At 34.4% G+C, this 18,615-nt stretch overlaps 1 long non-coding RNA gene across 1 annotated transcript; it reads left to right on the forward strand.

Moving 5' to 3' along the window:
* The first annotated feature begins 17,484 nt into the window (after positions 1–17,484).
* On the forward strand, positions 17,485–17,918 carry LOC118482902. The gene is made up of 3 exons (XR_004869168.1): positions 17,485–17,567; positions 17,701–17,745; positions 17,846–17,918. It is a non-coding gene; the product is annotated as an uncharacterized LOC118482902 (long non-coding RNA).
* The last annotated feature ends 697 nt before the right edge of the window (positions 17,919–18,615 follow it).

Raw genomic sequence — 18,615 nt, forward strand, 5'->3', positions numbered from 1 at the left:
CTCAGCATGTAGATGAAACAATAAAATTGATAGTCGCTGCTGTTGTAGCTAAAAGATCCTCTAAAGGGGACATACTAAAAAGTCGAAGCTGATATCTCTCTCCGTATACGGAAGTATCGACCTGAGATCCCTCGACCCTCGCATGCCTAATTTATGTACAGATATCATTGTAGTATACTTACCTGTAAGACTGAATATTGGGATTCTGAATACGGGAGTATATTCAAGAGGTGGGACACATGAATTGAGCTAAGTTCATAAAACATCTAAATCGTATCCTGAATAGATTGAAATCTGTGTGAGAATTTAAGATGGATCAGTATATCGACAATTGAGGTGAATTGTTTAAGTCTGAACATGTAATTAAGCTTAACGGTACTAGTATTTTGTCTGAAAAGCTGATATGATTCCCTGACACGCTCGCCAAAAATAAGTTTGTATATAGTTCAATTTCTTTATTTTTCTGCAATTTAAGTTTTCTATTATTTCATTTCTTAGTTTAGAACTTTAAAAAAAAACCAAAAAGATTTTTCAATTCTGATTTAGTTTAGACAAACCAGAGTGGAAAGTTGATTGTCTGATTCTCGAGATTTGTAGCAGATGCAGGAGATTCTGAGCTGAAGAATGAGGAGAGCTTACTTTGTTGGAGTTTGAAATGTTTTTCAAAGTTAAAACAAGTTCACTAAGTTGATGCTTGTTACATTGTTTTTAGAAAATGTGAAAATGGTTTTTCAAAATCAGTTTGATTCGTCAAATGATCAACCAAGGTCATTAAATTGAACTTGGTAGACTAATCAAGTGATCAGGGTCATTAATTTGGACCTGAATACTTAAGTGGATTACTAAAGTTGATTGTGTTAGTGATTTATTGTTGAAAAGATAGAATTGTGATGTTATTGGTTGAGTAACAGGTTTGGACTTCATTATTTCCAATGGAAGCTAATTGTCAAAGTTTGAATCAGAAACCTCAGATTCTAGCAAATTGAGAGGGGGAGTCTGTGAAAGGGGAAGTCTGGATTAACAGCTAAAGGGGAGTCTGATGATGAAGTTAGGATGTGATTCTAAACCTGTGAAGAATGCTTTTGATGTGAAGACAGAATGCTTTACAATGTCAAAGACAAAGACAAAGACAAAGACTAAAGACTCAGGAACCGAAGACTTCGTCAACATCCAAGGGGGAGTCTGTTGGTGCATTAATATGTCTGCTGACTACGTCTTATTAAGTCTTATATCTAGATAGGTTAAACGAGTGCAGATGAGTGTTTATATTAGGGTTTGTATAGTTTAAACATCCCTGTCCGTTTGAAATCATGCTTACCGTTTGAAGCATGAGTGTCCGTTTGAACATGTCCGGTCGTTTGAACAGTGTCCGTTTGAAGAAGACATGTCTCGTTTCAAACAGAAGGGTAGGTGTCTATAAATAGGAGTTCATTTGAAACGGACAGGAGGTGATGTATGTGTGTGTGAGCGAAGGTGCTGCCGGATTTCTGTCAAGATCATTGTAAAAACTCACAATCAGTAATAGAAAGAAAGATTGAAAAGAACAAGCTGTTTTTGACTTGGTTTACTTTGATTCCGCCTCTGTAAACTAAGATGAACTATTTTTACTGACGTTTAAGGTCACCGGAACGGTCCAACACCCAATGACATATTTTTACAAGTTGATGCATGTGCATCAGCTAAGGAAATATGGGATCAGTTGGAAAATCTTTGTAAAGGAGGAGAAAGGATGAGAAGAAACAAGAGAACAAACAATGTTTCCTCATATGAGAGGTTTAAAAGTTTACCTAATGAAAGATTAAATGATACATATCAAAGGTTTACAAAACTTTTAAACGAGCTAAAGAAATTTGGAATAACTAAATCAAATGATGAAAGAAACATACAATTTCTTGATGCTTTACCTAGAGAATGGAGAAGTCTGACCATGACTTTGTCCTCAACCTTAGAACTAGGAAACATGAGTCTTCATGACTTATTCAGCATCTTGATCCCCAGAGAGGAAGAAATATTTGAAGAAACCATTCAAAGAGGGGGATCTTTAGCTCTTATCTCAAACCCACAAAGACCAACAACTTCCAATGATCCACAACCTCCAAACAGCCAAAGTTTTGAAATTTCTGGTACTTCATCAGACTTTTCAGCTTTTGCTGAAGCTATAGCACTGCTCACTAAAACATTTGAGCAGAGGTTGAGGGGAGGAGGCCAGAGATACCAGAGGAGTGACAGAGGGAGGATGGATGGAAGATCTAAAGAAGAAGTTAGATCTAAGGATAAAGGGAAAGCTGAGGTTGTGTGCTACAAGTGCAAGCAAAGAGGTCATTATGCATCAGAATGCAAGACCAAGAAGCTGAAAGATGTTGCTTACTATGAGAAGAAGCTTAAGGAAGCTAAGAAGCAGCAGCAACAAGTCAGCTTAATTGCTGGGACAGATACATGGCTATCTGATGACTCTTCTGATGAAGAAGAAGAAGAAATGGCCAACTTCTGTCTCATGGCACTTTCTAATGACATACCAGAAACATCAGGACAATAGGTAAATTTAGACAATCTTGATCTTGAACACAAGCTAAATGAGCTCATGTCAGATTTTCTAAATCTGCAAGTTAAACATCAATCAGATGGTAAAAAATCTGATGAGTTGCAAAGGACCTTTAACAAAATTATTCTTGAAAACCAATTACTAATAGAACAAAGTTTAGATCAAAGAGCTAAAATTGAGTTCTATGAAAATGAAAGAAAAGATCTTTACAAGAAAATCAATGATAAAGAAATTAATGTAAGAGGCTTTCAACAAGCCAAAGAGTTTATAAACTTCGTTGAGTCCACACCAAAGAACAAAGGAGAGGGTTTGGGATATGTAAGAACAAACAACAACAAACCCACTGTCTTTGTAAAAGCAACTCAACAGATTTCTGATAAATTTTCATCAGAATCTGATTCTGAAACTTGCAAGTCAACCTGTTCTGAATACTCTTTCGATAAACCCAACTTTGAACCAAAAAGAAGTGAATGCAAACAAGAGTCTGTAAAAGCTACAGAGGCAGTTCACTCATTTTTTCAAGAATATCCCATCATTCCATCATAAGAAGGAACATCAGAAAATTCTGATTAATCTTGTATGTGTGTTGACATACTGAAGCTTGTGCAACACCATCTCCAAAAGAAAAATGCAAAATCTGTTAATGGCTCAGCATATAACAGAATTTCTGATGAAAAGCCAACAAGGAAAAATAATTTGTTAAAAATTCCATCAGAAAGAGTACCCAAACATGTCTGGGTACCAAAAACCCTCTAACCATTTCATTTCAGGACCATCATGTGCAGCAGATCTGGTACTGCGATTCAGGAAGCTCCAAGCACATGACTGGGGATAGGAGCTTACTCAGCAACTTTGTTTCAAAGCTGGGTAAAATTGTGAACTTTGGAAATGGAGTGAAAGGGAGGATCATGGGATACGGATGTATCAGGTATGGATGCTTGACCATAGAAAAAGTAGCCTATGTGGAAGGCTTAAAGTATAATTTGCTTAGCTGTGGTCAATTCTGTGACAAAGGTTTTCAAGTAACCCTTTTACCAGAAAAATGCTTGCTAATAGGTATGGATGATAACAAAATCTATTTAAGTGGCAAACGAATAAGACAATCAGTATACTACTTTGATTTCAAAGAAGAAAATGAACATCCAAAATTATGTTTATTTTCTAAAATCAACAAAGGAAGTAGGTGGTTGTGGCATAAAAGGTTAGCTCACTTAAATTTCAAAAACTGAAGCAAACTAGCAAGTAAGGGTCTGGTAAAAGGATTACCTTTTATATCCTCAAAGAAGGATAAAATTTGTGATGCTTGTGAGTTGGGAAAATCCAAAAGAAGCTCACATAAATCAATTTCCGAGTCTTCTATCACACAAAATTTGGAACTTTTACACATGTATTTATGTGGACCCATAAGTACAGAAAGTTTTTCTGGAAAGAAATTCATACTAGTAATAGTTGATGATTTTTCCAGATATACATCGGTCGAATTTTTGAGGAAGAAAAGTGAAACACCTGATCTGATCATTAATTTTATCTAGAAAATTGAAAATCTGTTAAAATTAACAGTCAGAAGGATCAGATCAGACAATGGGATAGAATTCAAAAATTCAAAAATTGAGAGCTTTCTTGTAAGTAAAGGAATTTCTCATGATTTTTCTCCTCCCAGAACCCCTCAAGAGAATGAGGTTGTTGAAAGAAAAAATAGAACCTTAGTAGAAGCTGCCAGAACAATGCTTGCTTATGCTAAAATGCCCACTCACTTTTGGGCAGAAGCAATAGCAAATGCATGTTTTACTCAAAACAGAACCCTTATCAACAAAAGGCTAAACAAAACACCTTACAACATTATTAATGGAAGGATTCCAAGTGTAAAATTTTTACACACATTTGGTTGCAGATGTTTTGTTTTCAATGATTTTGAAAGCCTTGAAAAATTTAACAGAAAAGTAGAAAAAGGTATTTTTCTTGGATATTCATTGTCCTCAAAAGCTTATAGAATTTTTATTCTTAACACAAGGACAATCAGAGAAAGTTTGTATCTCTCATTTGATGACTCATCAGAAACAGAGGTTTCTGATGAATACATGAAAGAAATAAATTTTTCTGATAAACAAGAAAATTATGAACATCTCTTTGAAATGATATCTGAAGATTTCCTAGAACATCATAAATCTCTCACATATAAATCAACAGATATTTCATGTACTAACCCTGCAGAACAAGTGAGTAGTGCATCAGAAAATCAAAATTCTGGTACACTACCCACAACTGAGTCAACTGTTCATGGGGAAACTTCAAATCCATCAGAACCAACAACTTTTCACAACAAGTTAAGATGGATCAAAGGACATGTTCATTCTGATATCATTGGCAATCCAGCTGATGGTGTGAGAACAAGATCTGCAACTGCACATTAGTGTGCATATGCTAGGTTCTTAAGCAAGATAGAACCCAAGTCTGTCAAAGAAGCTCTAAATGACCCAGACTGGATTCAAGCTTTGCAAGAAGAGCTGGATCAATTTGAAAAGAGCAAGGTATGGGATCTGGTACCTAAGCCTAAGGACAAATCTGTCATAGGCTCAAAATGGGTATTCAGGAATAAATCTGATGAGAATGGTATAATCACCAGGAATAAAGCAAGGTTAGTGGTCAAAGGTTACTGTCAACAAGAAGGTATTGATTATGATGAAACTTTTGCACCAGTAGCTAGATTGGAAGTTGTAAGAAATTTTCTTGCTTATGCTGCATCCAAGGATTTCAAAGTTTATCAAATGGATGTAAAATCAGCTTTCCTGAATGGTAAAATTGAGGAAGAAGTTTATGTGCAGCAACCAGAAGGCTTTGTTGATCCAAAATTTCAAAATCATGTTTATAAATTAAACAAAGCCTTGTATGGGTTGAAGCAAGCTCCTAGAGCCTGGTATGAAACATTATCAAACTTCTTAATCAATTCTGGGTTTACTAAAGGAACTATTGACACCACACTTTTCCTCAAAACACACAAAGATCATACTTTGTTGGTCTAGATATATGTTGATGACATTATATTTGGATCAACAAATGAAAAATTTTGTAAAAAGTTTCAAAAGTTGATGACCAACCACTTTGAAATGAGTATGATGGGTGAGCTAACCTTTTTCTTAGGGTTACAAGTTAAACAAAGAATTGATGGAATATTTTTGAGTTATTCAAAATATGTAAAAACAATTCTACAAAAATACTCACTTGAAAACTACTCTGTTTCAAAAACTCCCATGGCAACAGGGAACAAATTAGATTCTGATAAAGATGGAATTAGTGTAGATATAAAAACCTATAAAGGGATGATAGGATCATTGCTATATTTGACTGTAAGCAGGCCAGATATTATGTTTGCAACATGCTTTCTGGCCAGATATCAATGTGATCCTAAAGAATCCCACTTAAAAGCTGTAAAAAGGGTTTTCAAATATCTAAAAGGCACATCAGAACTTGGTCTCTGGTATCCAAAGGATACAAACCTTGAATTAACTGCATACACAGATGCAGATTATGCAGGGTGCAAGATTGATAGAAAAAGCACATCTGGTGCTTGTCAGATCTTGGGAGAAAAATTGGTATGTTGGGCAAGCAAGAAGCAAAACTGTGTTGCCACATCAACAGCATAATCAGAATATGTAGCAGCAGCAAGTTGCTGTTCACAAGTGCTGTGGATGCAAACTCAACTAAAGGACTATGGAGTAAATCTGACAAAAATACCAATTCTATGTGATTCAAAGAGTGCAATTGCTATAACAGAAAATCTTGTTCATCACTCAAGAACCAAACACATAGATGTCAGATATCACTTCATAAAAGATGATGTGGAGAAAGGTAACATAGAAATGTATTTTGTTCCAACTGAAAACCAAATTGCTGATATATTTACAAAGCCTCTTGATGAAAAGAGACACAACTTTTTGATCAGCAAACTGGGCATGGTTAATTTAAAAGATGAAAATTTTTCAGAAAACAAAGTGACACAAATTGAAAACCAAATTGATGATCATCAAAAATCTGATAATCAAAGATTAATTAAACAAAGATCTGATAAAGAAATCCATCAATCTGATGGAACATCAGAAGGTCTGATAAATCTTCAATGAATGTGATGATTTATCAGAAAATCTAAAGAGGTATCAGAAAATCTGATGAATTCATCAGAAATTCTGATACAACATCAGAAACTTTGTTTAAACAACAGGATGATCATTAATCATCAAGGATTCCTATCTTCATACATATCTCATTTGTATAAATTCATAATTGTGCATAGTTTATTTTTATATTTTTTTTGTGTGTATTTTATTAAAAAAAACAAAAAGGGGGGAAAAGTAACATGCATCAAGATAAAATTCAGAAAAATCAATCGTCACAAGAAAATTTTTGCAGAAAATTGAATTTATTCTTACAATACCAATGCATGCAACGTCATTTTTACATAAGGAGTTTAAGAGACACGTAGGCACTAAAATGATTAGGAGCTATGAAAGTAGCCGCCTAGCTATTTAATGCTTACTCACACATGAGGCATAGTAGACTGTCATATTCACTGGAACAGATATCGTCTTAATTGAAGAGATGAAAATAAAAACCTTTTGCTGTTAATATCATTTATGAGGAACTATCACTTTCAATCTATAAATATTAACAACCTAAAAAGGACTTTCTTCACTTCAAAATCATCTCTTCAAAAGCCTTCCATCAGAAACTTCTTATTCCAAATGGGTCGCCCAAAATCAATGAAAGTCACTCAATTCCCTCTCCCTATTCACAGACATCATAATCTTAGGCTAAGATCTAACTTGGAAGGACCTGCATGGGAGGACTGCAGGTATGTGTATAATATGATCATGCGAAGTCCCTTGGGCTTTGCTGTATCAACACATGTCACTATATATCCACAACTTCTGCAAGAATTTTGGTGGAATGCTCAATTCATTTTAAGTGGCACTTCTATGTGGATTGATAGCAAAGCTATGGGGGTAAATATCACCCTAAAGGAGGAAAACTCAGAGATGTCCTCCGGTTGGGTGATGATCAGGAAAACACCTTCCAGGATAAGGTAGATGTGCTAAAAACCTTGACAGAAATGGGTTATCATTCTAACAATGTGTCAAGGCAAATTAGCAAATCTGGTTTTATACCACCTTTCCAGTATCTGGTGACACAGCTAAGTGTCTGCTTTTCTAAAAAGATTGGGCACTTCAACGAGCTGTCCCATAGGATGATGGAAGTGATTCATGCTGTTGTACAGGAAAAACCTTACAACTACACTAAGTTTCTCATGAGAGACTTAGAAGCTAACATTCATGACCATCAACCTTTTCTGATCTACCCTCGATTCGTAACCAAGGTGATCACCAGTCAGCTAGACTTTGGAGGAGTGAGGAGCTGGTATCCAAGGGAAGAGCTGGCACTTCAAGAAAACATAAGAGATCCCACCCTGGTTCCATCAACGAATCTTACTGGATGTATAACCAGTCACTGGTTATATATGAAGTGCATGTACAACGTACTGGATGAGGAGGAGGAGTAGTTGGTGTTTGCTTGTTTTGTTTGTTTCTGTGTGTTCTCTTTTTTTTGTTTGATATATATTAAGCTTGCCTTATTTCTTGTCTACTTAAAAAAAATTTAAATTATCTAGGGGGAACTTAGACAATATGTCTGATGATAACAAGGAAAATCTGGTAAAAATCTAATGAAATCTGATAGGATTGAGTGAAACTCAGAAAATCTGGTAATTCTTTAGAAAACTCATTAAACCATCAGAATTTGTTTAAACATCAGAAAATTCTCAAGATAAACTGATAAAATATCAGATAATCAAACTTTGAAAAATATCTTGACTGCCAGGAAGTTTGATAAGTCAACAGAAAGAAGCATCAGAAAATATTGTCTTTAACCAGATTCAAAGAAACTTCTGAATATCTAAAATTTTGAAATAAGTTTCTTTAAAAATATTTTTTTCTGAGGACTGGAACAAGCTATATGACAAATACTTCCCGAAAATCAGAACAAAGGTGTGGAGTTTAAAACTGCAATGTAAGTAAAAATCTTCGAACTCTACTTATTTCCTCTCATCTTAAAAAAAAACAAAAAAGTGCTGATTTAATTTCTGTAAATGAATCAAAATGCATTCCGATGATATATATAAAGGAAATTCAACTCTCAAAAGCCTCATTCAAAGATTTTCTGATATATATCATTAAGAGGAAAACTTGGGAAGATACATAATCTAAGAAAAGGTTTCTATTGGACCTTTTTGAAAACAAAAGGGGTCCCATATGAAGAAAAGGTGCAAGTTGGACATTAGTGTTTATCTGCTAGATCCTTGGTATCTCTAACTTTCATTAAAAGATTTACATTAAATTAGAGATAAAGCAAAGGTTTTTCAAAAACGGTTGTTTCCTAAATGGATTAAAACATCATTAAGGTGTCATTAACCACCTTGAATACAAACAACCCACGAAAAACACTCAAAAATCTCTGTCCTTATCCACTATATATACAATTCAAAAACAGAGACTTCCATCTTCAACCTTCAAAACTCAAACCCTAAAACCCTTTTCCGAAACAAAAACCCATATCATCAATGGCTGCTACCAACATCAACACACCTCAAATTGAACACTATGTTCCTTTAATCACTGAAGCTGAATATCTTCCATTAAAGAGCAACAATGAAGCAATGAATGATAACATTGAAAAGTATGACATGAAGTGTCAAATTCTCATTGAATTCCTGATCAGATGCCCGATAGCTCAAGCTCTCACAAAGACCAGAGATGTACCAGAAAGACTCCTACAACAAGTTGTGAAAACTCTCAAAGTCTCAAGTCAAATGGAGCTTACATCACATGTGTGGGAAAATATCTTCATTACAATCTCACCGGAGAAAATAAGGGAATGCTTAGAACTACCCTTAAATCAAGGCTATGAAGAAGCACCAGATAAAGAAGATATGTTCGCACAACTTGATGCTGTAATGGGCTGCAAGACAAAGATTTCAAAGATTAATGAATTCAAGAGAAACAAGCTACCTACCTTCTAGCAAGTATTAATGGAGATCCTGAACAAGTGTTTATCATCAAAGATTGGAGGTACAGATCAGATAAATATGAATGTTCTGACAATCATGTTTAGCCTCATAAATGGATTGAATATTGATTTTGGAACAGAAATATTTAATTTGATCAAAAGATCAATTCTGACTAAAACTGGAAGGATTGATTCACATCTACCCTTTCCCAGATTTCTGTCAAAGTTGTGCAGAAGCAGACAGAAGATAACACTGCAGCTCTCAACAAACTGCAAGAGTCATCAGAAAACAGAGAGAGCTCATCAGAATTCAAGAAAGCTCTCAATGAACTACAAGATATCAAGAAACAGATGGCTGGAGTTGCAACTGCAGGAGAAAGCTCAAGTTCAAGAAGAATTCATGAAGAAATACAGTTCCTCAGAGCCAACAACAGCAGCATGGCTGAGGCTTTTGAGAAACTGTTGGTGGAATTGACTGCATAAAGAAATCAAGAAAACTAGGAGTTTCAGAAAATGAAGAAACAAGAAGAAACAAATACTCAAGCTCTTACTAATGTTCATCTGTTAGTAAAAAGATTGCAGTATAATGTTGCCAGCCTAGCAAAGGTTGATCTTCATAAACTGAAAACTCCAATTCCACAAGAAAGTCAAGCAAGAGGATCAGAAATTCCTCAACAACAACCAGAAAACATTCAGCAAGATCAAACCAAGCAACCAGAAACACCAACAGCTCAAAAACAGAAACAACCCATGGGTCCACCTCCAGATAAACAAAAGTTATTCATGGGTCCTCCACCAAACGTCCCAAAGCCAGACACTTCAAAGGTCCAACAGAAAGAACATGTTCCAGTTCAATCATCTTCTACAGCCATCACAGGAGAAACAGATCTTAGCATAAGGATGGATACAAAAGAAAAGAGAAGAATGGAGCATGAAGTGACCTCCTCATAAAGGCCAAGAAAAATAATGAGAGAAGATTCAGAAGGAAACATCAAAGAATCAATGGTGTTGAAAGGTGATTTACACACAATTATGTATCCTAAAGAACATCTAAAGCACTACTATTGGAAAGGTCCAGAAGAAAACCCAAAAAGGCCACTCCCTCCAATGAGTAAAGGTATTGTTGAAGAAAGAAACAATGGAAGTTGGGTAATTCTGCACAAACACTTGACTAATCCAATAGTATCTATTGAAAGAATTGATACTCTGACCACTAGAGGAGGTATATTGGGTAATGAAGGACAAAACAAGTATACCTTGATCAGAAAAGATAAAAATGAACAAAGGGTTACTGATGCAGATCTGGCTGATGATATTCATCCAATGGACATAGTCAAAATGAAGAATATCATTGATAAAGAGAAAGGGAATACAGTTGTGATCAGAAGAACCCTTGACTGTCTCAAAAGTGCAGGAGCAAAGTTATGCAACAGGGCTGCACTGGCAGATTTTTATCTGTGTATCAATTTTGAGTATAGTAACAAAGTACAAATACCTCCTCCCAACACCACAATTCCAGCTGAAGTTCCTTCTAAACTAGTGAGAACTTGAGCAATCTTTGACAAACTAGAAATGGGTGTGGTCTTCAAAGATGCTAATGAAGAGAAAGCTCTGTTCAGAATCAGTGAAATATGCAGGTATTCAAATCAAACTCTGAAATATATAAGAAACTGCATGAATGAGAAACAAGAGCAGCTCAAAAAGAAGGGAAAACACAATGAACAGCTGAGAAAAACAATTGAAGAGTGCATTGAAAACTGGATGGAAGCAAGAGGATGGTACAAAGAAATGTACAAAGAAACTCAAAAGGCAATAGATCACAAGAAAAAGCTGAAACTAGGGGATAAATACAGAAGTGGAGTTAAGATCAATTAATGAATTGATGAGATTAAAACTGCTGTTTTTGAAAATATTTTAAGTTTTTTTCCTGTTTTGAACAATGGTTGGTTTGATTATGTTTCATGTTTCTGAACTTAGTTGTTTGATTTTTTTTCTTTTCAAAGAACTAGTTGAAGTTTGTTTATATTGATATAGATATAGATAGTTCATTTTCTTATAATACTTAGGGGGAAACTGTTAGGAAACTTTATTTGTAAGTATTGAAGAAAATCACAATCAACTGGATCTCTGAAGGCATAACAGTCCTGTAGATCACAACAAGAAGAAAAAGATTAGATAGGACAACTGAAATGCGCAGCATCTACTTCAAAGAATCACAAGTTGATAAAAGAGCTGATTTGGATTATCAGAAAAGGTCATTTCTGATGGATTGGATGATATTTCTGATGAAATATCATCAGTTTCTGACGATTCTGATCATCAGACTTTCTGATGATTTGTTCACCAGAATTTCTGATGAAGTGGTTTATCAGAAATTCTGATGAATACCCCACTTGTCTAAAACCAAGCTCTATCCTGCCACCAATGACCGAAGCAACTGACATTATTGGATATCATGATTACAAAGGCAACTTGAACGTTGGATTCAATGAATATGTCAAATTGCTACTTTATGCAGGACTTATTGCATGAATAAACTATTATTTATTCATGTACTCGGCCTTCTATAAATAGAAGGACAAACCAGCAGAAGACAACTGAGTTTGAAGCTTAGCATTCATATACAAACACCGAAACTCCATTGCCCTTCTCACCCACAGGATTCAAGATTCATTTGTATTAGATAATAATCTTACAATCACCTTGTAAACTATTTTGTTTCAAAGTGATATAAACTTGATAATTCTGTAGGTCTTGTTTCTGAAAGTCTGATTTTCATTTCCGCACATCTTTTTCACATCTACTGAAATCACTTGTCATATTACGTGAAAAGAAGTTGTTTAGGCCATACTGGGTCCAACACACTCCCCAACTTCTGAACTTTATATGACACACCATTAACTCACTCTTTGTAAACTGCATTGTACACAGATCCATCTCCCAGAACAGGGTTATTAATGCAAAACAATCTCAAGAACTAGAGAAAGAAATTGTTAATAGTATGACAAGTACAAAAAACATGTTAATTTTTTTTGTAAGTAGTGTTGTTAATGTAAATGTTCTTCTTGTTTATAGACACAACTTATGAGCCTGAGGAAGAAATTTGTGATAGTATGACATGTAGAAAACGTGGCATTACATGTGGTAAAGGGGCTCGAAAGGCAATGAAGGCTCCTAAGAAGAAATTGCCAATGGAGTTCAATTTTAATGCAATGGAAGTAATATGTGAAAATGCCTCATCTTTCATGCATGAATGTGGCTACATTTTGCGTAACAATTGTAGCTTACAATATAAAGAATGGAGACATGTACCGGTTGAAGTTAGGTTGCCATTACGCCACAAGCTAACTGTAATTTTTTTTGAAGTTCAATATGATTTTAATATTCATATTTACTAATGAGTTATTTATGTTTGTTACATTTGTTACTTGAAGACACTTTTTGAAATTGATGTGGAGAACTCAAAGGTTTGCAAAGTTATTGATAGCTATTTGGTGAAGGCTTGAAGAGGTTACAGAAGTAAGTTGCATGAAGACTTCAAACAAATTGGAGGATTGGAAGATCCGACTAAGGCAAAGACTACACCCCCTTCTAATGTTAGCAAAGAAGACTGGGAATATCTTTGTGATATGTGGCCTGAGACAAAATACAAGGTAATGTTTTAACAATATTCTATATTTTTGTTAATCATTAATGAATTCGGTCTAATATTTTATTTTTTCTTTGGTTGTATGTCCTTGAAGGAAAATGCAGAAAAGAAAGTTAAGGCACGTGCACAGCGAAAAATAAAAAGCAAAAATGGCTCGAAAAGTACAATACGCTATCATAGTGAGCGTGGACTAGATTTGGAATCTTCAACCGCAACTTGAGACATGGCGACTAACTCATTGCGACGCAAAAAAAAGAGGTTGGATATCTACTGATGCGGCTACAAATATGTAAGTTTACTTGTTCGTTTCTACGCTAAATATCAATTATTAGGTATATAATTTTATTTTATCGGTGTTCACGGTTTGGTTTTAAACCGTGAAACTGTCTAAACCGTTTATGGGTGAGGTTTCATGGTTAGTGTTTTCTTCTTAGCTTTCGGCTGGTCGGTCGGTTTCAAAATTTCAAACCATACGTTTATGTCGCAAACCAATCGTATAACTAGACCGGACCGTAAAGGTTGATTATATTTATTTCTTTAATATTATGTATATATATATATATATATATATATATATATATATATATTATTTTTATTGTTATTATTTATTAAAGTTACTATAAATTTAAATTGTTATAACTGTATAGAAAGTCAAAACTCAAACGTGGGCTAGCCCAATCTCGTATCTCACATTGTTTAAATCTCTAACTAGTTACAAACTCTCCAGCTATTTTGTGTTTCAAAAATTCCAACCATATAAAAATTAGTAAAAATTTGAGTGATTTTCTTCCATTAGTTGCTCATTTTGTCTGTGTATTGAAGTACTAAGCATTATTTTTAAGTTTTGGGCAACTTTATTTAGCAACTTGTGTTTTTTTTTCAAATTTCAAACAAATTGTGTATTGCTTATATCTTAATAGTTTATTCGGGAGTCGGGACAGTTTGTGTTTGACAACTTGTAAAATTATGCAAATTCTGGACAACTTTATATATAAATATATATATATATATATCATACATTTTGGTCATCTTTTATAAAATTCCAAAGAACCCAAACAGTTAATGGTTTGGTTTAAGAGTTTTATAGTTTGGTTTTGGTTTACACAAATAAAAAACCGTTAACTAATGGTTCGGTTAAGCTTTCATCTAAAAACCGTGAAAATCGGACTGTGAACACCCCTAATTAATTTAGTGTACATGACTTCTTATTTTTTTCTTTCTAAAGGCAAAAATGATGAAACTGAGAAAGGAGCATTTTGTGGAATCAATGAGCGATAAGTCGATTATTGAGACTGTACTTGGAAGAAGCTCTGTTCGTTTGCACGGGTGGGGACGTGATCCGGTTAGTTCTAGTAGCACAATTGGTGCTACTAAAAAATCAAAGCATCTTGCTTACGAAGAGCTGGTGGATGCTTACGATGATCTAGTGGAAGAACTTGGAACGGTAAAAGGAAAATGTGCAATTATGGAACAAGCGTTGATTGAGAATAACATCATGCCTCGTCCATCAACCACACTGGAACAATCTCAATGTGATACATTAGAGGGTGTTGAAAACATTGATGAGTGAAGGCGATTTAGTAGATTCTATAACACGTTAGTAACTTATAAACACTTTTAGTCTTGTTTGTTTTAGTATTTAAATTTCTATAACTAGTACTTTTATTTGGTTGTTCGTAAGATTAATGTTTATTAGTTTAATTAAGAATCTTAATTTGTTCACGTTTGTTTCCATATTGCTTTGGTATTTGTTTGTACATATTGAACATTTTTATCTACATATAGTGTGGTTAATGTATACACTTTAAAATATATTTACCAACACATTAACATTTTTTTCAACACAAATTGAGATCAATACCTACACATCTTCAACATTTACCTACACATAATATTACCTTTACCTACACATAAGATTACTTTTACCCACAGATATATTTATGCCACGTCAACTGCCATGTTAAATGCCATGTCAACTGCCACGTCGGATACCACGTTGGATGCCATGTCAGCTGCCATGTCGGATTCCAAGTCAGCTGCCACGTCAGATGTTTTCTAAAAAAATTGTAGTACTTTTAACCACACATATAAATGGCTTTTAGCCACACATATATGTGTAGGTATAGCTTGCTATATGCCTACATATAACTTATGTTTGGATAATGACCTATATCCACAGTCATGAGCCTACACATTATTACAGTTATTTTATGTGTAGGTAAAGAAAACTAACAACACATTATATGCTTTTTCCCACATATACTTTGTTTTGGTAAAAAAAACAAATTTCTTGTAGTGTGCCCACAAGATATTTTACCGTGTATGAAGGTCCAGGCACATTCCATCAGTATTTCCATTGTTTTAGGCAAGTACTCATGTAGTTTTTCAGCCAATTGGTTGTTTCGGACCCTGTGGCAATAGCCGGAAACCTGTCAACCGACCGCTCCGCTAATTTGCATGCTTTCCTTGAATCGATCAAGGAAATCTTTGACTGATTCAGCATCCCTCTTTTGATATGATGAACCTCCATGATGTCTGTAACATTCCCAAAATTATATTTTTAAAATTTAAAATAAAGTATATAAATACTTATGTTATTAAACGGATAGATCACGGGTAAGTTGACTATTAGAAATATACGGTATTTTGGCGAACCTAGGAACCGTTTAACAGTTTAAAATACAATATATTTGAACCTACTCTGTTTTTAATGAAACTTGGTTCAAAATGTAGATACAAATATTCTCGTTCTAATAACATATTTATTATTTTATAAAAAGTCATATTTTAGAAGTTATAAACGACAAATAAATAAAGCAGCTGAATTAATTATAATATATATAAATCAATAATATTAAAATCAAATAAACTATAACATACACATTCTTTAAAATGTGTACGTAATCTACTACTTCTTATAAAGCAAAACAACTTTTGCCACGTGTCACTGTATTGTTCCAACTTGATTGATTTTGAGCGCTAAAACTAAAAAGCTTTTCCACACGCTTCTTTAAACCCTAATTTCATATCTTTGCATCTTGCAGGGCTCTTCATTGCCATTTCCTCTTCAACTAATCGCCTGATCTTTCATTCGATTTCAACATGTATGAATCCTTATCCCTCTCCTCTCAATCATCTTACATGTAACAAACCCTAAAACTCGACATCGATGCGAAACCCTAATGTCGGCCAACTGCGGGGGCATCATGGCTAGCCATTTTGTTTTAGTTGGTTTAATGAAGCTCATACGAATTTCCGACCAATGACTTTTTATATCATCTTCAATGAAGCAAAATCGAAGAAACTTTCCTATGAATGAAGGTATTTGATTTGATTTGGGTTTCATCTTATCATAATTTCTGATTATTCAGTAGTTAATTAGGGTTTCTTTCGGATCTAAAGTTTCTGCATCTTGCGTTTTCATTTTTCAGATCATGCTAGCGACTGAAGAATTGTGTTTAATGTACGTTTAATGTTAATTCATGATTCCTACGTCCATCTTTTTGTTCGATTGTGAATTGTACTATGTGTGTTTGAATTGTTATTTTTGTTTGTGTGTTGGTTTTATTTGATTTGGGAATCTTGGGTGTCTGTTTGTTCAATTTACAAGTTAGGGTTATTTTTTTTCTTTCACAATTTAGGTGAAATTCAGATCTGTATTGCAATTAGGTAGGTAGAGATCATTGCTTTGGTTTCAGATGGCTAAAACCCTCTTGGAATCGGTCAGTCACAACTAGAGTTAATGCGATCTATCTTCATCCTGTATCTAATTCTCTCTTTTTTTTTTTTGCATTTGTTTCCGTTTATATCAACATAACTTGTAGAGTTATTGTTTCAATCAAGGTTTCATGCAATTGAAACAAATTGTGTTACATATTGATACGCAGAAGATGATTTATTCTAATATTTGCTGATGTAAAGTGTTTTTGAAACGTATTTGAGCTTATGTTAAGAAATACGGTTCAAGTTTTTAGAATTAAACCCTAGATCTCTCATATGTGATATTTTTTTTGAATCACCTCTTCCATTCTTGGTCCCTATTAACGCTTTCTTATTGTGTGCCATCACTGAAACATACCACGTTAAGCAAGGGTGTTAATATCTCTGAAGTTATCAGCCTCCGGCTTCTTTGACGGTTAATTTTTCTCTGTTTCTTCTTTAATTCAATGTGTTTTCTATACCAGATTGTTTGATTTAGGATTATTATCATGAATCAATTATTGAAGAACATCTTATTTTAGGTGACTGATACGATTGAGATGTTGGTTCGTATGTGACATAAAGGTGTTTGTGGATGTGACACGGACACCAGCAATGGTAAAGGTAAGAAGTTCTCCATTTTATAAACTACATGGCTTTTTATAATCTAATTTTCTTTGTAGTCAGCTCTGCTAATTGCGTACCATTACTTCTTTCCTATGTGTTGATCAAGATTTTTGTTTTGTGTGTGTTCAAGAAATAGCCACCAATGTGTATTTTGATTATCTATCCTTCCCCTCAGGTACCTTCAACTACATTTTGATCTAGATATTTGTTGCGTGTTGTTCTTAGATTTGTTGAAATTATTAAAGCGTCTGTGAATGGTGATATTATTGATTCAGGAATTCAGTCCATTCGCCTATCAGAATCTGTTATATCAAACGGGTTGCTGAGCAAGGGTTTCAAGCTATTGAAGCAAGTTAACATCTAATTAGTTTTTAATACTGGGTTTTCAATATAATTGTTATGAAATTTTTAAGTTAAATCAATTAATGTTTTCTTATTACACATACCTTATAAGCTGTTTAGCATTTTAGATGAATATTGAGTGGATAAATGGTACATTTGTCAAGCATAAACATTTTGAAGCCCTAGAATCTCACCGGCTCATGGTTTGTCAAACTTATTATCTGCAAATGAAAGTCAAAGACAGATTTGAGTTAGAAATTTGGATGTAAACTGTTAGGCATTAGCTAGGAACGGAGATGTGAATTCAACCCATATATGGGAAAGTGAAATTTGATCATTTTGAATGGTATTCTATTTCTAACGAGTCAAAGTAGTAACATAAAAAGAAGTTTTGCTATAAAGAAAACAGGTTAAGGAAGCCAAATGGGTTAGAAGTTCGCCTACTAGGGATGAGCAAATGGTACCGGGTACCAGTTCGAAACCAGTACGAAATTTCCCGAACCGACTCAAATTTCGGTACTACTGACCTTTTGCATTTTCGGCACTGGTAATTACCGGATTTTTTATTCAAATATCGGTTCGTACCGGTATCGAAATGTACCGTACCAGGTATTTTCGGTACCAGTACCCATTTTTTGGGATTTTCGGTACCGGTATTTTCGGTGCCGATTGGTACCAAGCTCATCCCTATCACCAACCACAT

The sequence above is a fragment of the Helianthus annuus genome, chromosome 10 (genome assembly GCF_002127325.2).
Source record: "Helianthus annuus cultivar XRQ/B chromosome 10, HanXRQr2.0-SUNRISE, whole genome shotgun sequence".
NCBI lineage: Eukaryota > Viridiplantae > Streptophyta > Magnoliopsida > Asterales > Asteraceae > Helianthus > Helianthus annuus.